This window comes from Stenella coeruleoalba, assembly GCF_951394435.1.
Source record: "Stenella coeruleoalba genome assembly, contig: scaffold_33, whole genome shotgun sequence".
Lineage (NCBI taxonomy): Eukaryota > Metazoa > Chordata > Mammalia > Artiodactyla > Delphinidae > Stenella > Stenella coeruleoalba.
Window position 1 is genome coordinate 2,834,908 of NW_027646420.1, and position 25,227 is coordinate 2,860,134.

Consider the following 25,227-nt stretch of genomic DNA (forward strand, 5'->3'; position numbering starts at 1 on the left):
ACCTGACTAGTAAGTATCTTAAAACCTATGGATTGCTATGTCTCCGAAAGAGAATCAAGCATGTGTACAGGGGCATAAACGCAGCAGTGATAGGATTGGAGAGGTTCGGTGAGCAAATGAAGACCCTTTGAAGTCATATTGCATGGTACCCATTACACGGGTCTTAACTCTCCAGGTTTAAGGTATTCTTCCTTCAGCTAAAACATGCATGTGGAACCCAAGTATGATCAACCATGTGAACGGGAGACGTGTTCAAATATGTCTCAGTTTTCCTCCCCTGGTACTCGGGTGCAACATTCCAGACGCTTTACTAACACTCTCCCCACTTGGAGAGTCAGCGCCTTTAACCTCCTGTTTGGCCCAGTTTGCAATTTCTGCGGAAGATGAACAGGAATAGCGAGAACCAATGAGAGACTAGCTGGAGGTGACTGGACGGGCAAATTTAACTCTCATTTCCCACCAGGAAAAGGAAATAACCAAAGGCTCAGCGTGCCGGGCCGGAACCAGATTAGGGCCTGAAGCCATCCTGCGGTGTTGCGGCCAGGTCACAAGAAAGCAAGTTGAAGAAAGGAGCTCAGGGGCACTGTAATTCACAAACCTGCAGAGTTATAAATGACAGCTATCGTCCAAAAATAGACTGAAGTAAGGCTGCCAAGAGGACTTGAAAGCGGGGCAGAATTGCAGGAAACCGATTTCAGGAGGTAGACTGGAATTGCATTGAAAGCATAGGAAAAGAGGCAGAACGTCCACAATGATGCACTTGGCCAAAAAGGGCATATGCGTTTTTTCCTGAATATATTCAGGAAAAAACGCATACGCCCTTTTTGGCCAACCAAGCAAGCTTGCAAAGGAAATCTGCACTACAATGAAGTCTCACTTCCCCCCGGTCAAAAGGGACATCTGAAAAAAGTGTAAAATCCAGAAAGGCAGGACAGGCCATGGAGAACTGGGAGCCTTGTTATGCTGATGGGCGGGATGTAAATTGCCAACAACCACTCGGGAGAAGTGTATGGTGTTTCCTGAAACATGTAAAAAACAAAGCAACAGAACCTAGGGCACTTCCACTTATGGTCCTATAGCTTAGTGAAATTAAAATCAAAAACACACAGCCACCCCAAAGTTTGGAACGGCTCTGTTTACAAGAACCTCGTTTACAGTACAAGTTCAACATCGCAGAAAGTGAAAAATGGATAAAGAAGTTGTGGTATTCACTTACAAAGCAATATCACTCAGCAATGAAATCTGTGTCATCAGGCCCTTAGCAGCACAATGAGTGGATTCAGGTATGCTGATTCTAACTGAAGTAAGTCACACAGAAAAAGAAACATCATATCAGTAATACACAGAATGTAAACTTGGCTACACAGGAACTGAATTACAGAACAGAACAGGGTCTCAAATTTAGAAAACCAACTTATGCTTCCTTAAGGGTAAAGGTGAGTTGGGGTGCTGCATAAAACCAGAGATTGAAATGAGCACAGATAAAGTTCCTTAAGCCAAATATGGAATAGACAAGAGCTACTCCTTGCTCAACGAAATGGACTCAACACCCCATATTAAACGCCTAAGAATGTACCTGACTAGTAAGTATCTTAAAACCTATGGATTGCTATGTCTCCGAAAGAGAATCAAGCATGTGTACAGGGGCATAAACGCAGCAGTGATAGGATTGGAGAGGTTCGGTGAGCAAATGAAGACCCTTTGAAGTCATATTGCATGGTACCCATTCCACGGGTTTCAAATACCCAGGTTTAAGGTATTCTTCCTTCAGCTAAAACATGCATGTGGAACCTAGAGTATGATCAACCATGTGATCGGGAGACGTGTTCAAATATGTCTCAGTTTTCCTCCCCTGGTACTCGGGTGCAACATTCCAGATGCTTTACTAACACTCTCCCCACTTGGAGAGTCAGTCCCTTTAACCTCCTGTTTGGCCCAGTTTGCAATTTCTGCGGAAGATGAACAGGAATAGCGAGAACCAATGAGAGGCTAGCTGGAGGTGTCTGGACGGGCAAATTTAACTCTCATTTCCCACCAGGAAGAGGAATTAACCAAAGGCTCAGCATGCCGGGCCGGAACCAGATTAGGGCCTGAAGCCATCCTGCGGTGTTGCGGCCAGGTCACAAGAAAGCGAGTTGAAGAAAGGAGCTCAGGGACACTGTAATTCACAAACCTGCAGAGTTATAAATGACAGCTATCGTCCAAAAATAGACTGAAGTAAGGCTGCCAAGAGGACTTGAAAGCGGGGCAGAATTGCAGGAAAACGATTTCAGGAGGTAGACTGGAATTGCATTGAAAGCATAGGAAAAGAGGCAGAACGTCCACAATGATGCACTTGGCCAAAAAGGGCGTATGCGTTTTTTCCTGAATATATTCAGGAAAAAACGCATACGCCCTTTTTGGCCAACCAAGCAAGCTTGCAAAGGAAATCTGCACTACAATGAAGTCTCACTTCCCCCCGGTCAAAAGGGCCATCTGAATAAAGTGTAAAATCCAGAAAGGCAGGACAGGACATGGAAAACTGGGAGCCTTGTTATGCTGATGGGCGGGATGTAAATTGCCAACAGACACTCGGGAGAAGTGTATGGTGTTTCCTGAAACATCTAAAAAACAAAGCAACAGAGACTAGGGCACTGCCACTTATGGTCCTATAGCTTAGGGAAATTAAAATCAAAAAGACACAGCCACCCCAATGTTTGGGACGCCTCTGTTTACAAGAACCTCGTTTACAGTACAAGTTCAACATCACAGAAAGTGAAAAATGGATAAAGAAGTTGTGGTATTTACTTACAAAGCAATATCACTCAGCAATGAAATCTATGTCATCAGGCCCTTAGCATCACAATGAGTGGATTCAGGTATGATGATTCTAACTGAAATAAGTCACACAGAAAAAGAAACATCATAAGATATCAGTAATACACGGAATGTAAACTTGGCTACACAGGAACTGAATTACAGAACAGAACAGGGTCTCAAATTTAGAAAACCAACTTATGCTTGCTTAAGGGGAAAGGTGAGTTGGGGTGCTGCATAAAACCAGAGATTGAAATGAGCACAGATAAAGTTCCTTAAGTCAAATATGGAATAGACAAGAGCTACTCCTTGCTCAACGAAATGGACTCAACACCGCATATTAAACGCCTAAGAATGTACCTGACTAGTAAGTATCTTAAAACCTATGGATTGCTATGTCTCCGAAAGAGAATCAAGCATGTGTACAGGGGCATAAACGCAGCAGTGATAGGATTGGAGAGGTTCGGTGAGCAAATGAAGACCCTTTGAAGTCATATTGCATGGTACCCATTACACGGGTCTCAACTCTCCAGGTTTAAGGTATTCTTCCTTCAGCTAAAACATGCATGTGGAACCCAAGTATGATCAACCATGTGAACGGGAGACGTGTTCAAATATGTCTCAGTTTTCGTACCCTGGTACTCGGGTGCAACATTCCAGACGCTTTACTAACACTCTCCCCACTTGGAGAGTCAGCGCCTTTAACCTCCTGTTTGGCCCAGTTTTCAATTTCTGCGGAAGATGAACAGGAATAGCGAGAACCAATGAGAGGCTAGCTGGAGGTGTCTGGACGGGCAAATTTAACTCTCATTTCCCACCAGAAAGAGGAATTAACCAAAGGCTCAGCATGCCGGGCCGGAACCAGATTAGGGCCTGAAGCCATCCTGCGGTGTTGCGGCCAGGTCACAAGAAAGCGAGTTGAAGAAAGGAGCTAAGGGGCACTGTAATTCACAAACCTGCAGAGTTATAAATGACAGCTATCGACCAAAAATAGACTGAAGTAAGGCTGCCAAGAGGACTTGAAAGCGGGGCAGAATTGCAGGAAACCGATTTCAGGAGGTAGACTGGAATTGCATTGAAAGCATAGGAAAAGAGGCAGAACGTCCACAATGATGCACTTGGCCAAAAAGGGCGTATGCGTTTTTTCCTGAATATATTCAGGAAAAAACGCATACGCCCTTTTTGGCCAACCAAGCAAGCTTGCAAAGGAAATCTGCACTACAATGAAGTCTCACTTCCTCCCGGTCAAAAGGGCCATCTGAATAAAGTGTAAAATCCAGAAAGGCAGGACAGGCCATGGAGAACTGGGAGCCTTGTTATGCTGATGGGCGGGATGTAAATTGCCAACAGACACTCGGGAGCAGTGTATGGTGTTTCCTGAAACATCTAAAAAACAAAGCAACAGAGCCTAGGGCACTTCCACTTATGTTCCTATAGCTTAGGGAAATTAAAATCAAAAACACACAGCCACCCCAAAGTTTGGGACGCCTCCGTTTACAAGAACCTCCTTTACCGTACAAGTTCAACATCGCAGAAAGTGAAAAATGGATAAAGAAGTTGTGGTATTTACTTACAAAGCAATATCACTCAGCAATGAAATCTATGTCATCAGGCCCTTAGCATCACAATGAGTGGATTCAGGTATGATGATTCTAACTGAAATAAGTCACACAGAAAAAGAAACATCATAAGATATCAGTAATACACGGAATGTAAACTTGGCTACACAGGAACTGAATTACAGAACAGAACAGGGTCTCAAATTTAGAAAACCAACTTATGCTTGCTTAAGGGTAAAGGTGAGTTGGGGTGCTGCATAAAACCAGAGATTGAAATGAGCACAGATAAAGTTCCTTAAGTCAAATATGGAATAGACAAGAGCTACTCCTTGCTCAACGAAATGGACTCAACACCGCATATTAAACGCCTAAGAATGTATCTGACTACTAAGTATCTTAAAACCTATGGATTGCTATGTCTCCGAAAGAGAATCAAGCATGTGTACAGGGGCATAAACGCAGCAGTGATAGGATTGGAGAGGTTCGTGAGCAAATGAAGACCCTTTGAAGTCATATTGCATGGTACCCATTCCACGGGTTTCAACTACCCAGGTTTTAGGTATTCTTCCTTCAGCTAAAACATGCATGTGGAACCCAGAGTATGATCAACCATGTGATCGGGAGACGTGTTCAAATATGTCTCAGTTTTCCTCCCCTGGTATTCGGGTAAAACATTCCAGACGCTTTACTAACACTCTCCCCACTTGGAGAGTCAGTCCCTTTAACCTCCTGTTTGGCCCAGTTTGCAATTTCTGCGGAAGATGAACAGGAATAGCGAGAACCAATGAGAGGCTAGCTGGAGGTGTCTGGACGAGCAAATTTAACTCTCATTTCCCACCAGGAAGAGGAAATAACCAAAGGCTCAGCGTGCCGTACCGGAAGCAGATTAGGGCCTGAAGCCATCCTGCGGTGTTGCGGCCAGTTCAAAAGAAAGCGAGTTGAAGAAAGGAGCTCAGGGGCACTGTAATTCACAAACCTGCAGAGTTATAAATGACAGCTATCGTCCAAAAATAGACTGAAGTAAGGCTGCCAAGAGGACTTGAAAGCGGGGCAGAATTGCAGGAAACCGATTTCAGGAGGTAGACTGGAATTGCATTGAAAGCATAGGAAAAGAGGCAGAACGTCCACAATGATGCACTTGGCCAAAAAGGGCGTATGCGTTTTTTCCTGAATATATTCAGGAAAAAACGCATACGCCCTTTTTGGCCAACCAAGCAAGCTTGCAAAGGAAATCTGCACTACAATGAAGTCTCACTTCCCCCCCGGTCAAAAGGGCCATCTGAAAAAAGTGTAAAATCCAGAAAGGCAACAGGCCATTGAGAACTGGGAGCCTTGTTATGCTGATGGGCGGGATGTAAATTGCCAACAACCACTCGGGAGAAGTGTATGGTGTTTCCTGAAACATCTAAAAAACAAAGCAACAGAGCCTAGGGCACTGCCACTTATGGTCCTATAGCTTAGGGAAATTAAAATCAAAAAGACACAGCCACCCCAAAGTTTGGAACGGCTCTGTTTACAAGAACCTCGTTTACAGTACAAGTTCAACATCGCAGAAAGTGAAAAATGGATAAAGAAGTTGTGGTATTTACTTACAAAGCAATATCACTCAGCAATGAAATCTATGTCATCAGGCCCTTAGCATCACAATGAGTGGATTCAGGTATGATGATTCTAACTGAAATAAGTCACACAGAAAAAGAAACATCATAAGATATCAGTAATACACGGAATGTAAACTTGGCTACACAGGAACTGAATTACAGAACAGAACAGGGTCTCAAATTTAGAAAACCAACTTATGCTTGCTTAAGGGGAAAGGTGAGTTGGGGTGCTGCATAAAACCAGAGATTGAAATGAGCACAGATAAAGTTCCTTAAGCCAAATATGGAATAGACAAGAGCTACTCCTTGCTCAACGAAATGGACTCAACACCGCATATTAAACGCCTAAAATGTACCTGACTAGTAAGTATCTTAAAACCTATGGATTGCTATGTCTCCGAAAGAGAATCAAGCATGTGTACAGGGCCATAAACGCAGCAGTGATAGGACTGGAGAGGTTCGGTGAGCAAATGAAGACCCTTTGAAGTCATATTGCATGGTACCCATTCCACGGGTTTCAACTACCCAGGTTTTAGGTATTCTTCCTTCAGCTAAAATATGCATGTGGAACCCAGAGTATGATCAACCATGTGATCGGGAGACGTGTTCAAATATGTCTCAGTTTTCCTCCCCTGGTACTCGGGTGCAACATTCCAGACGCTTTACTAACACTCTCCCCACTTGGAGAGTCAGCGCCTTTAACATCCTGTTTGGCACAGTTTGCAATTTCTGCGGAAGATGAACAGGAATAGCGAGAACCAATGAGAGGCTAGCTGGAGGTGTCTGGACGGGCAAATTTAACTCTCATTTCCCACCAGGAAGAGGAAATAACCAAAGGCTCAGCGTGCCGTGCCGGAACCAGATTAGGGCCTGAAGCCATCCTGTGGTGTTGCGGCCAGCTCAAAAGAAAGCGAGTTGAAGAAAGGAGCTCAGGGGCACTGTAATTCACAAACATGCAGAGTTATAAATGATAGCTATCGTCCAAAAATAGACTGAAGTAAGGCTGCCAAGAGGACTTGAAAGTGGGGCAGAATTGCAGAAAACCGATTTCAGGAGGTAGACTGGAATTGCATTGAAAGCATAGGAAAAGAGGCAGAACGTCCACAATGATGCACTTGGCCAAAAAGTGCGTATGCGTTTTTTCCTGAATATATTCAGGAAAAAACGCATACGCCCTTTTTGGCCAACCAAGCAAGCTTGCAAAGGAAATCTGCACTACAATGAAGTCTCACTTCCCACCAGTCAAAAGGGCCATCTGAAAAAAGTGTAAAATCCAGAAAGGCAGGACAGGCCATGGAGAACTGGGAGCCTTGTTATGCTGATGGGCGGGATGTAAATTGCCAACAGACACTCAGGAGAAGTGTATGGTGTTTCCTGAAACATCTAAAAAACAAAGCAACAGAGCCTAGGGCACTGCCACTTATGGTCCTATAGCTTAGGGAAATTAAAATCAAAAAGACACAGCCACCCCAAAGTTTGGAACGGCTCTGTTTACAAGAACCTCGTTTACAGTACAAGTTCAACATCGCAGAAAGTGAAAAATGGATAAAGAAGTTGTGGTATTTACTTACAAAGCAATATCACTCAGCAATGAAATCTGTGTCATCAGGCCCTTAGCAGCACAATGAGTGGATTCAGGTATGATGATTCTAACTGAAATAAGTCACACAGAAAAAGAAATATCAAAAGATATCAGTAATACATGGAATGGAAACTTGGCTACACAGGAACTGAATTACAGAACAGAACAGGGTCTCAAATTTAGAAAACCAACTTATTCTTGCTTAAGGGTAAAGGTGAGTTGGGGTGCTGCGTAAAACCAGAGATTGAAATGAGCACAGATAAAGTTCCTTAAGCCAAATATGGAATAGACAAGAGCTACTCCTTGCTCAACGAAATGGACTCAACACCCCATATTAAACCCCTAAGAATGTACCTGACTAGTAAGTATCTTAAAACCTATGGATTGCTATGTCTCCGAAAGAGAATCAAGCATGTGTACAGGGGCATAAACGCAGCAGTGATAGGATTGGAGAGGTTCGGTGAGCAAATGAAGACCCTTTGAAGTCATATTGCATGGTACCCATTACACAGGTTTCAACTACCCAGGTTTAAGGTATTCTTCCTTCAGCTAAAACATGCATGTGGAACCTAGAGTATGATCAACCATGTGATCGGGAGACGTGTTCAAATATGTCTCAGTTTTCCTCCCCTGGTACTCGGGTGCAACATTCCAGACGCTTTACTAACACTCTCCCCACTTGGAGAGTCAGCGCCTTTAACCTCCTGTTTGGCCCAGTTTGCAATTTCTGCGGAAGATGAACAGGAATAGCGAGAACCAATGAGAGACTAGCTGGAGGTGTCTGGACGGGCAAATTTAACTCTCATTTCCCACCAGGAAGAGGAATTAATCAAAGGCTCAGCATGCCGGGCCGGAACCAGATTAGGGCCTGAAGCCATCCTGCGGTGTTGCGGCCAGGTCACAAGAAAGCGAGTTGAAGAAAGGAGCTCAGGGGCACTGTAATTCACAAACCTGCAGAGTTATAAATGACAGCTATCGTCCAAAAATAGACTGAAGTAAGGCTGCCAAGAGGACTTGAAAGCGGGGCAGAATTGCAGGAAACCGATTTCAGGAGGTAGACTGGAATTGCATTGAAAGCATAGGAAAAGAGGCAGAACGTCCACAATGATGCACTTGGCCAAAAAGGGCGTATGCGTTTTTTCCTGAATATATTCAGGAAAAAACGCATACGCCCTTTTTGGCCAACCAAGCAAGCTTGCAAAGGAAATCTGCACTACAATGAAGTCTCACTTCCCCCCGGTCAAAAGGGCCATCTGAAAAAAGTGTAAAATCCAGAAAGGCAGGACAGGCCATGGAGAACTGGGAGCCTTGTTATGCTGATGGGCGGGATGTAAATTGCCAACAGACACTCTGGAGAAGTGTATGGTGTTTCCTGAAACATCTAAAAAACAAAGCAACAGAGCCTAGGGCACTGCCACTTATGGTCCTATAGCTTAGGGAAATTAAAATCAAAAAGACACAGCCACCCCAAAGTTTGGGACGCCTCTGTTTACAAGAACCTCGTTTACAGTACAAGTTCAACATCGCAGAAAGTGAAAAAAGGATAAAGAAGTTGTGGTATTTACTTACAAAGCAATATCACTCCGCAATGAAATCTATGTCATCAGGCCCTTAGCATCACAATGAGTGGATTCAGGTATGATGATTCTAACTGAAATAAGTCACACAGAAAAAGAAACATCATAAGATATCAGTAATACACGGAATGTAAACTTGGCTACCCAGAAACTGAATTACAGAACAGAACAGGGTCTCAAATTTAGAAAACCAACTTATGCTTGCTTAAGGGTAAAGGTGAGTTGGGGTGCTGCATAAAACCAGAGATTGAAATGAGCACAGATAAAGTTCCTTAAGTCAAATATGGAATAGACAAGAGCTACTCCTTGCTCAACGAAATGGACTCAACACCCCATATTAAACGCCTAAGAATGTACCTGACTAGTAAGTATCTTAAAACCTATGGATTGCTATGTCTCCGAAAGAGAATCAAGCATGTGTACAGGGGCATAAACGCAGCAGTGATAGGATTGGAGAGGTTCGGTGAGCAAATGAAGACCCTTTGAAGTCATATTGCATGGTACCCATTACACGGGTCTCAACTCTCCAGGTTTAAGGTATTCTTCCTTCAGCTAAAACATGCATGTGGAACCCAGAGTATGATCAACCGTGTGAACGGGAGACGTGTTCAAATATGTCTCAGTTTTCGTACCCTGGTACTCGGGTGCAACATTCCAGACGCTTTACTAACACTCTCCCCACTTGGAGAGTCAGCGCCTTTAACCTCCTGTTTGGTCCAGTTTGCAATTTCTGCGGAAGATGAACAGGAATAGCGAGAACCAATGAGAGACTAGCTGGAGGTGTCTGGACGGGCAAATTTAACTCTCATTTCCCACCAGGAAGAGGAATTAACCAAAGGTTCAGCATGCCGTGCAAGAACCAGATTAGGGCCTGAAGCCATCCTGCGGTGTTGCGGCCAGGTCACAAGAAAGCGAGTTGAAGAAAGGAGCTCAGGGGCACTGTAATTCACAAACCTGCAGAGTTATAAATGACAGCTATTGTCCAAAAATACACTGAAGTAAGGCTGCCAAGAGGACTTGAAAGCGGGGCAGAATTGCAGGAAACCGATTTCAGGAGGTAGACAGGAATTGCATTTCAAGCATAGGAAATGAGGCAGAACGTCCACAGTGATTCACTTGGCCAAAAAGGGCATATGCGTTTTTTCCTGAATATATTCAGGAAAAAACGCATACGCCCTTTTTGGCCAACCAAGCAAGCTTGCAAAGGAAATCTGCACTACAATTTAGTCTCACTTCCCCCCGGTCAAAAGGGCCATCAGAATAAAGTGTAAAATCCAGAAAGGCAGGACAGGCCATGGAGAACTGGGAGCCTTGTTATGCTGATGGGCGGGATGTAAATTGCCAACAGCCACTCGGGAGAAGTGTATGGTGTTTCCTGAAACATCTAAAAAACAAAGCAACAGAGCCTAGGGCACTTCCACTTATGGTCCTATAGCTTAGGGAAATTAATATCAAAAAGACACAGCAACCCCAAAATTTGGGACGGCTCTTTTTACAGGAATCTCTTCTACGGCACAAGTTAAATATCCCAGAGAGCAAATAATGGATAAAGAAGTTGCGGTACTTCTGTACAACAGAATACCACTCAGCAATGAAATCTATGTCACCAGGCCCGTACCAGCATAATGAGTGGATTGAGGCACGATGATTCTAAGTGAAATAAGTCACACAGAAAAAGAAACATCATAAGGTATCACTAATACACGGAATGTGAACTTGGCTACACATGAACTGAATTACAAAACAGAACAGGGTCTCAAGTTTAGAAAACCAACTTATGCCTGCTTAAGGGGGAAGGTGAGTTGGGGTGCTGCATAAAAGCAGAGTTTGAAATTAGCACAGATACCGTTCCATAAGCCAAATATGTAATAGACAAGAGCTACCCCTTGCTCAACGAAATGGATTCAACAATGAGGTATCACCTCACACCTGGTAGAATAGGCATCATTGAAAATCTACAAACAAAAAATGCTGGAAAGGGTGTGGAGAAAAGGAACCCTCTTCCACTATTGTTGGGAATATAAATTGATACAGTCATTATGGAGAACAATATGGAATTTCTTAAGAAACTAACAATAGAATTACCATATGATACAGCAATCCCAGTACTGGACATATACCCAGACAAAACCATAAATCAAAAAGAGTCATTCACCGCAATGTTCATTGCATCACTATTTACAATATCGAGGTAATGGAAGCAACCTAAATGCCCACAGACAGACGAATGCATAAAGCTGTGGTACATATATAAAATGGAATATTACTCAGCCATGAAAAGGAATGAAATTGGGTCATTTGTAGAGACGTCGATGGATCTAGAGACTGTCATACAGAGTGAAGTAAGTCAGAAAGAGAAAAACAAATCTTGTATATCCATGCATATATGTGGAACCTAGAAAAACTGTACAGATTAACCATTTTGCAAGGCATAAATAGAGCAACAGATGTAGACAACAAACGTATGGACAACAAGGGGGGAAAGCTGTTGGGGGGTGGTGGTGGGAGGAGTTGAGAGACTGGGATTGGCATGTATACATTTATATGTATAAAATAGATAACCAATAAGAACCTGCTGTATAAAAATATAAAATAAAATTCAAAATTAAAAAGAAGTAAAATTTAAAAAATAAAACAGAAAAAACAATTATTCCCTGCACATACATGTATTTATATGAATAAATTATTTCCATGCTTATATCTGTAAATACAAAAAAGAGGAATAAAATCTACCTTGAACCAAAAACGAAAAAGAGAAAAAAAACACAGAACCCACCAGTTACACAGAGGAAAACCGTATCAGGGCACTTGCTCCAGTTGTAAACAATTCTGAAGTTGGTCAGTGGTGGGGAATCGTCTCCCATTCAGCCAGCAGCCCCCACGCAACAAGCGTCCTCATTGCAAAGCTGGGGCACCGTGCCGAGGCATCTGTGAGTAAACGTGAGCTGAGCCCCAGGCCAGTTGCTGCTGAACTATTCCCACCCGTCCCAGGTAAAACACCTGAATATATACAAGGACTTGAAAGCCTAGAGGAAGGGCCATAGAGCCACACGAGTGACAGCATGCCGGCCGACTTGGTGCCTGCAGGCCAGCCAGGATGGTCCTGGCCCTGGGTGCTCTTCTGGAAGATTTCCATTTCCCTGCCTGAGATACCCGTCCTGTCCCTGCCCCCACTGCTTTTTTCCTTCCTCACCTCTGCCCAGGGAGAAATTCCAGCAGCAGGTATGGGTGACACATCCTCTTCTTTAGCAGGTGGCAGCCTGGCAACTGCTGCAGAAAGTCCAGCAGAGCCCCACTCACACTGGGCCACCCACAAAGCCGTGGCCTCTCACTCCCTCCCACCAGCCCAGCCCCGAGACTGCTGACAGGGCAGAGAAAATGGCGTCAGGCACGGCTGCAGGGGCTCTTGCTGCCTGGAGTGGTATTTATATTGATCTCAACCCAGGCACACCTGGGGAGGGCTGGCCGGCACGGTAAGGCTGCCCAGGTCAGCCAATCATCACCCCTCAGGGGCTCACAGTTGCAGAAAATGGAACTTGCTGAACCGGCCAGGTCCAAGGAACAGGTGTGGGCTCCTGAGAGTCAGGATAGACAAGGGGCTGCAGCTTTGGCTTGTTTTCTAATCATTTTATCTGGCCCATGAGTGGGAGACAACTTCAAGAAAACCCTCTCCTAATGAGAGGAACCCAGGAGTCAGGCAGAGGAGGGGTGGGTGGTGGTTGGAGACAGAGGCCTGGTGCCCCGGGTGCAGTGGAAGTCTCTGGAAGACCAGGTGGAGGGAGGCCTCACGGAGTGATGCCCAGGGTCACAGACCTGTCGCAGCTGCTGTTTGTTAGTTCAAGTCCTGCTCTGAGGTGCTCTGTGTCAGCTCTGAGCGACAGGTGAGCTGGGGGTGCTCTGCAATGAGGGCTATGTGCACGGTTCCTGTGTGCCCAGCCCTGCCACGGTACCTGCAAGGGTAGCTCTGTATCCTGGGAGGGGCCTGACCACGAGAGCCCCGTGGGCTGGGGTGGGGGTGGGGTACCTGCCCAGGTGAGCTCCATATTCTGGGATTGGTCTGACCACGAGAGCCCCATGGGCTGCTGGGGACCTGGTAAAGGATGTCAGGACAGTCAGTGAAGCCACCGAGGATATACCTCCAATTGCTCCTAATTCCTACACCCTGCTGGTCATTCTACCAACCACCAGGACATGGTATTCTGTATTAGTCTTCAATGATGCCTTCTTTTGTATTCCATTAGTCCCAGAGTCACAAGAAATTTTGGCTTGTGAGTGGCAGGACTCAACATACAACTAAAACAATACTTCCGGGCCGTCTGGCCCCAAGGGTGCAAAAATTCCCACACCATCTTTGGGGAAAGCTTAGCTAAAGACCTAAAAGTTCTACCTCTGGAAAAGGAAACCCTCCTTCAATATGCAGACGACATTCTGATCACCAGCCCTACTAAGGAGGCCTCTGAACTACCAAGCCAATAAAGGATAGAAGTTGTCCAAGAAAAAGCTCAAATATCACAGACTGCGGTGACCTGCCTGGGCTTCATTCTCACAGAAGGTCAGAGAAGCCCATCCCAGGAAAGGGAAGAAACCATTTTCAGCCTTACCCCTTTCTAAAACTAGAAGACAGCTTAGGGGTTCCTGGGGAGGCCAGGGTTTGCTGCTTCTGGATCCCTAACTACAGTCTACTAGCTGGGCCTCTATATGAAACACTGAAAGGAAAAGATGATGATCCTTTTGAATAGAATCCAGAAGTGGCCTTTCAAGAATGGAAAGAGCAGTCAATTCAGACCCTTGCCCTGGAACTCCCTAATTTAGCTAAACCCTTTGACCTTTACATTCCCGGTGAAAGGTGAATCGCCATTGGAGAATTAGTGCAAAAACTGGGACCACTTGAAATGGAACAATGCAAGAATGCCATCCAGGTAGGATAAACTACGGTCACTAAGGGGCTTGGCCCACTGCCACATCTGGCCAAGATACTGGCGGTATCTAAAAACCTGGAAATCAGCAGCCCAAAAGGCCACCTCCCTCCTAAGGGAAAAGGACCCCACGTGGTGATCCTAACCACCAACCATGCCCTGAAGTTGCAGGGTTCGCTCCGTGGGCACACCGACCTCGAGTGAGGAGGCCCTCCAACTCCAACATCCAGAGAGATAACCGGGGGCAACAGGGCACCATGACGACTCGTGTGAACATCACTTGACCTGGAGTTTCTCTCATAAAACAACAAGAGTGTGTCCCAAAAGAGTAGACTACTGCTTGCAGGACTTACTGCACCCAGAGGGGAGCTAATAATCTTGGCGGGGGAACAGTATACCACACTGTCACCATAGAAAAGCCGACAGACACCGTGATGATGGTGGCCAATAAGACCGGCTGGACTCCTGTTTACTTCAAAAGGCTGTTGACTCAGTAGCCATCATGGTCCTTGGTCACCACTGACCCTGGACTGTCTGGGAGTTGAGCGGGCAGGGCTCTGACACCTGGTGCTGTTTGTACGTTAATTCAGGGGCCTAACTGAAGAAAGCGCAGACTACTGGTCAGAGCATCTAGGCTGGCAGAGACAGTCAGCCTAAGGTGGCCGAACAAATGTGGGGCGGGGTGAAACCGGCCCCCACAGCGTCTCTGCACATCTCTTTCCTGGACCCTTAAAGGTCATTAGAATCTATAACACTTCCAATGCTGGTGCTCAGGTGGACGAGCAGGGAGGCAGGGGTCCTGGGGACAATCAACGTCACCGGGAGGCTGCTGGGGAGAAGCTCTGACCCTCGTCCCAGGGTATGAGGGCTCCCAACTCAGCACTCAGCAGTTACAGAAGAAGGGTCTGCACCCTCAGCACTCCAAGAATGAGGAACGGGACAAAAGGCAGAGGAGGGGTTTGTCCCCAGCAAAGCCCATTAAAAATCCCTGGGAGATAAAAATAGAATCTGGGCAATAAAGTCAAGTCTAACCTTTTTTATCCTTTGTGCTTTGTCTAATTTCACGTGCTCCTAGGGTCCCGCATGCAGAGGTTCCACACCTGGCACTTCAGACCAGATTTCCTAGTGCAGAATGGCTGGGTCGACACCTCAGCTCCTGGGGCCCAGTGCAGACTCCACGATATAGAGCCTGAGCTACAGCCAACCCGGCCCTCGAGAGCTCCGCCGCCTCCCTCCCTCCCACTGACTCTGACAGGATCTCTACACAGCAGCCCAGCCCACAGCCCACGGGGTAGTGCATGCTCTCACCTCTCCATTCTCTGATCAAAATATAAAGTTTCCTTTGCTTGTGAACCAAACTCAGTCTCGATCTGTTGGCCCCAATGACACTGGGCAGGGGGACACTTGTTGGGGTCCACTCTGGAGGATCAGTAACAGAAATTGAGACTATTGTAACCTCAATGAACAGATGTGTGAGCCAAACTGTAGTTAACATAGAACAGTGTATAAGGCTCGGGTAAAATAAGATGTTTTTAACACTTCCATTTGATATTTCCATCACTTTTTATAAGCAAGTTCAGTGAAAAGGTTTGTCTTATTTGTCAGGTCAATATTAGAGAAACGAAGTGATTTCTTTCCAAGGATGTACATCTAATAATCTTGGTTAAAGCTTCAATCTTGTTTTAAATGCTTTTCCATTGAAAATGATACCTCTCTTTCAGCTCCCCCATTTCTGAGAAGTATAAAATCTTATAATTTATTATTACCAAAGGGGAAAGGTGGGAGGAGGGATAAATTAACAGTTTGGAATTAACACATACACACTGCTATGTATAAAATAGATCATCAACAAGGAACTACTGTATAGCACAGGGAACTACACTCAACATTTTGCAATAACCTATAAGGGGAAATAATCTGAAAAAGAATAGATATTTTTATTGACATCATCTATCAATGACAGTTAAAGTGTAGCCTAAGGGAAGCTGGTGGTGAGTGCTTCTGACCCTGAAGACTTCAATCATCTAAAGTTTGGACTCTGCCTACTTCCCAAGGCCCTTAATGAACATATGTGTAGCTGTAGCTTAAAAAATTCCCCAGTTTGGGTTTCGGGGAGACATTGATTTTGAAAAAGCCCTGGTGTTCTCCTTACATGAATGGGACTCTTCCTACTGCTAAAACATGTCTGTCACACCCAGAGGATGGTATACCGTCTGATCGGGAAGAGTTTGGAAAAGGCATCTCATCTCCTCATCTCCTGGTGCTCGGGTTCACCCCTCCAGCGTCTTTACTAACAGTCTCCCCACTTGGAGATGTCAGCACTGTCAACATCCTGTTGCGTACAGTTTGGAATTTGTCCAGAGGATGAAGCGGAAGGATGAGGAACAATGAGAGACAAGTCCTAGGTGTTCAGACAGGCACATGTCACTCTAATTTCCAATCAGGAAGACGAATTGACCAAAGGCTAGGGTTGCCCATGGAAACAGTATAGGGCTTGAGGAAATCCCGCTGCTTTGTGGCCAGTTCCCATAAACACAAGTTGAACAATGGAACTCAGGGGCAGTAAAATTCACAAAACTGCAGAGTTGAAAATATCCATCACTGAAAAATGTCTTGAGGAAAGTCAGAGAAAAGGACTTGTAAGCAAGGGAGAATGGCAGGAAAGGGATTTGAGGAGGTAGAAAGGACTCGCCATTAAGCACAAGAAAAGGAGCTGAACATTGCCAACATTGCCAACATTGCAGTTGGCCAAAAAGGGTGTATGCGTTCTTTTCTGTATATATTCAAGAAAAGGGCATACACTTTTTTAGCCAACCAAACAGGTGGGCACTGGAAGTCAATACTACAAAAGATATCACTTCGCATCAGTCAGAAGAGCCATCCTCATAAAGCGTAAACAACAGAAATGCAGGACAGGGCAACGAGAAGAGGGAGCCCTGTGAGACTTATAGTGGAAATGTATATTGCCAACGGCCATTCTGGAGAAGTGTATTGTGTTTACTAAAGCATCTAAAAAATGAGCTACAGAGCATAGGGCACTTGCACTCATGGGCGTATATCTTGGGAAAAACAAAAATCGAGAGGACACAGGCACCCCAATGTTTACCCCCTCTCTGTTTAAAAGATCCTCGACTAGGATATAACTTAAATGTCTCTGGAGGGAAAAAATGGATAGAGATGTGGTACTTAGGTAGAGTGGAATATTATTCAGCCTGGAAATCAATGAAATATGGCCAGTTGTAACGACTCCGGAGGAGTTACGTATGATCATTCTAAGTGACAGAATTCAAAAAGAAAAAGACACATATCATAAGATATCACTTAAAGGTGGAATCCAAAATGGCTACACATGAAATAAATTACAAAACAAAAACATAGTCAAATATGTAGAAAACACGCATAAGGCTGCTAAACGGGAAAGGTGGGGAGGGGTGAGGCATCATCCAGGAGGTTGAAATTAGCAAAGATACCATTCCAAATACCAAACTGATAATCAACAAGGCCTACACGGTAGCTAAAAGAACTGCACTCAGCACACTCAAGTCACCGGAAAAGAATATATACGACTGGTAAGAATCTGAAAAAGAATTTATTGATGTCTCTCTGTACGTGAATCAAGTGGATGTACAGCAGCAAGAAACAGAGCTTTGAAAATCAGCTGTAACCAATATAGTAATAAATTGAAAAAAATAAACGACAGAGAGACAGAGAAAACCTCTTACAACTTTTCCTCAGGGACGGTGATGCAACATGGATTGAACACATCTAGACCCACAGCAGGATGAGACATAAGGCTGGAAACTGTTTGCGCTAAGAGAAATGTGAGGTTGGGTGAGGAAATGCACACCCTTTAAAGTAATACTACCTGGTACCCATTCAATGGGTCCCAAATCTGCAGGTTCAAGGGATCTTCCTACAGCTAAAACATGCATGGAAAACCCAGAGGACTGTACACCATGTGATCGGGAGATGTGTCTAAAATGCACCTCATTTATCCTCTCCTGGTGCTCCTGTTCACCATTCCAGCCACGCTACTTAGAATCTCCCCACTTGGAGAATCAGCACATTTAAACTTCTGTTTCACACATTTTGCAAATTGTGAGGAGGATGAACGGGAAGAGGGGGAACCAATGAGAGAAGAGTTGTAGGGGTTTGGACGGGCACATATCACTCTAATTTCCCATTAAGAATAAGAATTAAAGAAAGGCTCAGCCTGCCTCGCCGGAGCCAAAATAGGGCCTGAAGCAATCCTGCGGGTTTGAGGCCAGCTCACAAAAGAGCAACTTAAAAAATGGAGCTCAGGGTCACTGCAATTCACAAACCTGCAGAGTTATAAATGAAAACTAACGTCCAAAAATATGTTGAGGTAAGGCAAAGAAGAGGATCTGAATGCAAGACAGAATTGCAAGAAACAGATTTCAAGAGATAGATTGGACTCGTCTTTAACGCACATGAAAAGCGGCAGAATTTCGACAATGATGCAGTTGGCCCAAAAGGGCGTATGCGTTTTTTCCTGATTATATCCAGGAAAAAACGCATACGCACTTTATGGGCAACGAAGCAAGCAAGCAATGCAAATGTGCACAACAAAGAAGTCTCACTTCCCACTGGTCAAAAGGGCCATCCTAAAAAATTGTAAAAACCAGAAATGCAGGACAGGCCATGGAGAACAGGGAGCCTTTATACGCTGATGGGCAGTGTGTGAACTGCCGAGAGCCACTCTGGAGAAGTGTATGGTGGTTCCTAAATCATCTAAAAAACAGAGCTACAGAGCATAGGACACTTCCAATCATGGGAGTATATCTAGGGAAGTCTAAAAATCAACAAGACACAAGCACACCACAGTTTAGGGCTACTCTGTTTACAAGAACCTCAACTTCAGTACACCTTAAATATCCCAGGAAAGAGAACAATGGATAAAGAAGATGTGGTACTTATGTACAATGGAATATCTCTTCACCATGAAATCAATGTAATAAGGCTAGTAGAAGGATAAAGAGTGGATTTAGGTCCGATAATACTACTTGAAATAAGTCAAACAGAAAAAGAAACATATCATAAGATATCACTTATAGAGGGAGGGTAAATATGGCTGCACAAGAAATGAATTACAGAACAGAACAGTGTCTCACATTTAGAAAACACACTTATGTCAGCTTAAGGGGAAAGGAGAGGTGGGGTGATGCATAAAACCAGAGTTTGAAATTAGCACAGATACCGTTCAATAAACCAAATAGGTATTAGACAAGATCTACACCTTGCTCAATGAACTGGCCTCAACACACCCTATACACCGCAGAGAAATATATCTGAGGAATAAGAATCTTAAAACCCATGTATTGATATATCTCCATAAGGGAATCAAGTGTGTGCAGAGCGGCACAAACACAGCAGTGAAAATGAGCTAAACCCCATTATAGAAATAAATTTTAAAAACAAAACGCTGAAACAATGAAAGAGAGAAAAATTCTTACAAAATTCGCTCAGGGGCTGTGATGCAACCTGGATTGACCACATATAAACCCACAGCTGGATAAGACATAAGGCTGGACACTTGGGGCTGACAGGATTGGTGAGCTTTGGTGAGCAACTGCCGAAAGTTTAATGCAATACTTCATGCTACTCAGTCCAAGGGTCCCAACACTCCAGGTTGAAGGGAATCTTCCTACAGCTAAACCATGCTTGGGAAACCCAGCGACTGGTATACCATATGATCGGGAAAGGTTTCTAAAACGCACCTCATTTTTCCTCTCCTGGGGCTCCGGATCGACATTCCAGCCGCTTTACTAACAACATCCCCACATGGAGTCAATGCCTTTAAGTTCTGGTATCGCACAGTCTGCAGTTAGTGCAGAGGATGAATGGGAATAGGGGGAACCAGTGAGAAACTAGCTGTAGCGGTTTCAATGGGCACATGTCACTCTAATATCACATCAGTAAGAAGAATTAACCAAAGGCACAGCAAGGTGCCCCAGAAGAAAAATAGGGCTTCAAGGAATCCTGTGGTTATGGGGCAAGACCACAAAAATAAGAGCTAAAAAATGGAGCTAAGGGCCACTGCAATTCAAAAACCTGCAGAGTTATAAAGGCCAACTATTTTTAAAAAATATATTGAGGTAAGGCTATGAAGAGGCATTGAAAGCAAGGCAGAATTGCAGGAAACCGATTTCAGGAGGTAGACAGGAATTGCATTGAAAGCATATGAAGAGAGCCAGAAACTCGACAATGATGCACTTGGCCAAAAAGGGCGTATGCGTTTTTTCCTGAATATATTCAGGAAAAAACGCATACACCATTTTTGGCCAACCAAGCAAGCTTGCAAAGGAAATCTGCACTACAATGAAGTCTCACTTCCCCCCGGTCAAAAGGGCCATCTGAAAAAAGTGTAAAATCCATAAAGGCACGGCAGGCCATGGAGAACTGGGAGCCTTCTTATGCTGATGGGTGGGATGTAAATTGCCAACAGCCACTCTGGAGAAGTGTATGGTGTTTCCTGAAACATCTAAAAAACAAAGCAACAGAGCCTAGGGCACTTCCACTTATGGTCCTATAGCTTAGGGAAATTAAAATAAAAAAGACACAGCCACCCCAAAGTTTGGGACGGCTCTGTTTACAAGAACCTCGTTTACGGTACAAGTTCAATATCGCAGAAAGTGAAAAATGGATAAAGAACTTGTGGTACTTACGTACAATGCAATATCACTCAGCAATGAAATCTATGTAATCAGGCCCGTAGCAGCATAATGAGTGGATTCAGGTATGATGATTCGAACTGAAATAAGTCACACAGAAAAGAAACATCATAAGGTATCATTAATACACAGAATGTCGACTTGGCTACACATGAACTGAATTACAAAACAGAACAGTGTCTCAAGTTTAGAAAACCAACTTATGCTTGCTTAAGGGGGAAGGTGAGTTGGGGTGCTGCATAAAACCAGAGATTGAAATGAGCACAGATAAAGTTCCTTAAGCCAAATATGGAATAGACAAGAGCTACTCCTTGCTCAACGAAATGGACTCAACACCCCATATTAAACGCCTAAGAATGTACCTGACTAGTAAGTATCTTAAAACCTATGTATTGCTATGTCTTCAAAAGAGAATCAAGCGTGTGTACAGGGGCATAAACGCAGCAGTGATAGGATTGGAGAGGTTCGGTGAGCAAATGAAGACCCTTTGAAGTCATATTGCATGGTACCCATTACACGGGTCTCAACTCTCCAGGTTTAAGGTATTCTTCCTTCAGCTAAAACATGCATGTGGAACCCAGAGTATGATCAACCGTGTGAACGGGAGCCGTGTTCAAATATGTCTCAGTTTTCGTACCCTGGTACTTGGGTGCAACATTCCAGACGCTTTACTAACACTCACCACTTGGAGAGTCAGCGCCTTTAACCTCCTGTTTGGCCCAGTTTGCAATTTCTGGGGAAGATGAACAGGAATAGCGAGAAGCAATGAGAGACTAGCTGGAGGTGTCTGGACGGGCAAATTTAACTCTCATTTCCCACCAGGAAGAGGAAATAACCAAAGGCTCAGCGTGCCGTGCCGGAACCAGATTAGGGCCTGAGGCCATCCTGCAGTGTTGCGGCCAGCTCAAAAGAAAGCGAGTTGAAGAAAGGAGCTCAGGGGCACTGTAATTCACAAACCTGCAGAGTTATAAATGACAGCTATCGTCCAAAAATACACTGAAGTAAGGCTGCCAAGAGGACTTGAAAGCGGGGCAGAATTGCAGGAAACCGATTTCAGGAGGTAGACTGGAATTGCATTGAAAGCATAGGAAAAGAGGCAGAACGTCCACAATGATGCACTTGGCCAAAAAGGGCGTATGCGTTTTTTCCTGAATATATTCAGGAAAAAACGCATATGCACTTTTTGGCCAACCAAGCAAACTTGCAAAAGAAATCTGCACTACAATGAAGTCTCACTTCCCCCTGGTCAAAAGGGCCATCTGAAAAAAGTGTAAAATCCAGAAAGGCAGGACAGGCCATGGAGAACTGGGAGCCTTGTTATGCTGATGGGCGGGATGTAAATTGCCAACAGACACTTGGGAGAAGTGTATGGTGTTTCCTGAAACATCTAAAAAACAAAGCAACAGAGCCTAGGGCACTTCCACTTATGGTCCTATAGCTTAGGGAAATTAAAATAAAAAAGACACAGCCACCCCAAAGTTTGGGACGGCTCTGTTTACAAGAACCTCGTTTACGGTACAAGTTCAATATCGCAGAAAGTGACAAATGGATAAAGAACTTGTGGTACTTACGTACAATGCAATATCACTCAGCAATGAAATCTATGTAATCAGGCCCGTAGCAGCATAATGAGTGGATTCAGGTATGATGATTCGAACTGAAATAAGTCACACAGAAAAGAAACATCATAAGGTATCATTAATACACAGAATGTCGACTTGGCTACACATGAACTGAATTACAAAACAGAACAGTGTCTCAAGTTTAGAAAACCAACTTATGCTTGCTTAAGGTGAAAGGTGAGTTGGGGTGCTGCATAAAACCAGAGATTGAAATGAGCACAGATAAAGTTCCTTAAGCCAAATATGGAATAGACAAGAGCTACTCCTTGCTCAACGAAATGGACTCAACACCGCATATTAAACGCCTAAGAATGTACCTGACTAGTAAGTATCTTAAAACCTATGGATTGCTATGTCTCCGAAAGAGAATCAAGCATGTGTACAGGGCCATAAACGCAGCAGTGATAGGATTGGAGAGGTTCGGTGAGCAAATGAAGACCCTTTGAAATCATATTGCATGGTACCCATTCCACGGGTTTCAACTACCCAGATTTAAGGTATTCTTCCTTCAGCTAAAACATGCATGTGGAACCTAGAGTATGTTCAACCATGTGATCGGGAGACGTGTTCAAATATGTCTCAGTTTTCGTACCCTGGTACTCGGGTGCAACATTCCAGACGCTTTACTAACACTCTCCTGACTTGGAGAGTCAGTGCCTATAACCTCCTGTTTGGCCCAGTTTGCAATTTCTGTGGAAGATGAACAGGAATAGTGAGAACCAATGAGAGACTAGCTGGAGGTGTCTGGACGGGCAAATTTAACTCTCATTTTCCACCAGGAAGAGGAATTAACCAAAGGCTCAGCGTGCCGTGCCGGAACCAGATTAGGGCCTGAAGCCATCCTGCGGTGTTGCGGCCAGGTCACAAGAAAGCGAGTTGAAGAAAGGAGCTCAGGGGCACTGTAATTCACAAACCTGCAGAGTTATAAATGACAGCTATCGTCCATAAATAGACTGAAGTAAGGCTGCCAAGAGGACTTGAAAGCGGGGCAGAATTGCAGGAAACCGATTTCAGGAGGTAGACTGGAATTGCATTGAAAGCATAGGAAAAGAGGCAGAACGTCCACAATGATGCACTTGGCCAAAAAGGGCGTATGCGTTTTTTCCTGAATATATTCCAGAAAAAACGCATATGCCCTTTTTGGCCAACCAAGCAAGCTTGCAAAGGAAATCTGCACTAAAATGAAGTCTCACTTCCCCCCGGTCAAAAGGGCCATCTGAAAAAAGTGTAAAATCCAGAAAGGCAGGACAGGCCATGGAGAACTGGGAGCCTTGTTATGCTGATGGGCGGGATGTAAATTGCCAACAGACACTCGGGAGAAGTGTATGGTGTTTCCTGAAACATCTAAAAAACAAAGCAACAGAGCCTAGGGCACTTCCACTTATGGTCCTATAGCTTAGGGAAATTAAAATCAAAAAGACACAGCCACCCCAAAGTTTGGGACGGCTCTGTTTACAAGAACCTCGTTTACGGTACAAGTTCAATATCGCAGAAAGTGAAAAATGGATAAAGAACTTGTGGTACTTACGTACAATGCAATATCACTCAGCAATGAAATCTATGTAATCAGGCCCGTAGCAGCATAATGAGTGGATTCAGGTATGATGATTCGAACTGAAATAAGTCACACAGAAAAGAAACATCATAAGGTATCATTAATACACAGAATGTCGACTTGGCTACACATGAACTGAATTACAAAACAGAACAGTGTCTCAAGTTTAGAAAACCAACTTATGCTTGCTTAAGGTGAAAGGTGAGTTGGGGTGCTGCATAAAACCAGAGATTGAAATGAGCACAGATAAAGTTCCTTAAGCCAAATATGGAATAGACAAGAGCTACTCCTTGCTCAACGAAATGGACTCAACACCGCATATTAAACGCCTAAGAATGTACCTGACTAGTAAGTATCTTAAAACCTATGGATTGCTATGTCTCTGAAAGAGAATCAAGCATGTGTACAGGGCCATAAACGCAGCAGTGATAGGATTGGAGAGGTTCGGTGAGCAAATGAAGACCCTTTGAAATCATATTGCATGGTACCCATTCCACGGGTTTCAACTACCCAGATTTAAGGTATTCTTCCTTCAGCTAAAACATGCATGTGGAACCTAGAGCATGTTCAACCATGTGATCGGGAGACGTGTTCAAATATGTCTCAGTTTTCGTACCCTGGTACTCGGGTGCAACATTCCAGACGCTTTACTAACACTCTCCTGACTTGGAGAGTCAGTGCCTATAACCTCCTGTTTGGCCCAGTTTGCAATTTCTGTGGAAGATGAACAGGAATAGTGAGAACCAATGAGAGACTAGCTGGAGGTGTCTGGACGGGCAAATTTAACTCTCATTTTCCACCAGGAAGAGGAATTAACCAAAGGCTCAGCGTGCCGTGCCGGAACCAGATTAGGGCCTGAAGCCATCCTGCGGTGTTGCGGCCAGGTCACAAGAAAGCGAGTTGAAGAAAGGAGCTCAGGGGCACTGTAATTCACAAACCTGCAGAGTTATAAATGACAGCTATCGTCCATAAATAGACTGAAGTAAGGCTGCCAAGAGGACTTGAAAGCGGGGCAGAATTGCAGGAAACCGATTTCAGGAGGTAGACTGGAATTGCATTGAAAGCATAGGAAAAGAGGCAGAACGTCCACAATGATGCACTTGGCCAAAAAGGGCGTATGCGTTTTTTCCTGAATATATTCCAGAAAAAACGCATACGCCCTTTTTGGCCAACCAAGCAAGCTTGCAAAGGAAATCTGCACTAAAATGAAGTCTCACTTCCCCCCGGTCAAAAGGGCCATCTGAAAAAAGTGTAAAATCCAGAAAGGCAGGACAGGCCATGGAGAACTGGGAGCCTTGTTATGCTGATGGGCGGGATGTAAATTGCC

At 44.4% G+C, this 25,227-nt stretch overlaps 1 long non-coding RNA gene across 1 annotated transcript; it reads right to left on the reverse strand.

Moving 5' to 3' along the window:
- Positions 1-11,897: 11,897 nt before the first annotated feature.
- Positions 11,898-20,776, reverse strand: LOC307181121. Its single transcript, XR_013825921.1, has 3 exons — positions 20,718-20,776; positions 15,340-15,450; positions 11,898-12,043 (listed from the first exon to the last, which is right to left on the reverse strand). It is a non-coding gene; the product is annotated as an uncharacterized lncRNA (long non-coding RNA).
- Between the last annotated feature and the right edge of the window lie 4,451 nt (positions 20,777-25,227).